The following is a 487-nucleotide window of genomic DNA, read 5'->3' as shown; positions in this document are numbered from 1 at the left end:
AAAATGCCAGTATAACATGAGCAGAAATGATGTTCCTTTGCTCAATCTGAAAGATCTATTACACATACATACCCACGCAAATGTACACATATAGCATATACATGTATACACACATCATATATATATATATATATATATATATTATATATGCATGCTTGCGTTTTGCTACTTTGGTATTGAGAGTTGTACATGAAACATCTATTTCTGGTGCGGTCCTTCATCAGAGATGGTAAGGACCAGCAAAACAAAGTCAGAATGCAAGACGTTTGGCAGTTTTGTTGACGAGTATAACAGTCCTCAATGATGGGTATATACGCATGCCACATATCGGTCGAAACAGCTTACGAATTCTTTAAATAAAACGTCGTCAGTGCAACTGGACAATACTTTCAGCTTGCGCGTATCTAATATGGTAAAATTGTCCACACCATCACTCGAGCTAAGCAATTCCGTAATCCTACAAGTCAGTCGCGGTTCGTGACGTATT

The sequence above is a fragment of the Pollicipes pollicipes genome, unplaced genomic scaffold (assembly GCF_011947565.3).
Source record: "Pollicipes pollicipes isolate AB1234 unplaced genomic scaffold, Ppol_2.1 Scaffold_4740;HRSCAF=5597_pilon_pilon_pilon, whole genome shotgun sequence".
In the NCBI taxonomy this organism is placed as follows: domain Eukaryota; kingdom Metazoa; phylum Arthropoda; class Thecostraca; order Pollicipedomorpha; family Pollicipedidae; genus Pollicipes; species Pollicipes pollicipes.
This window is presented reverse-complemented; position numbering follows the sequence as displayed.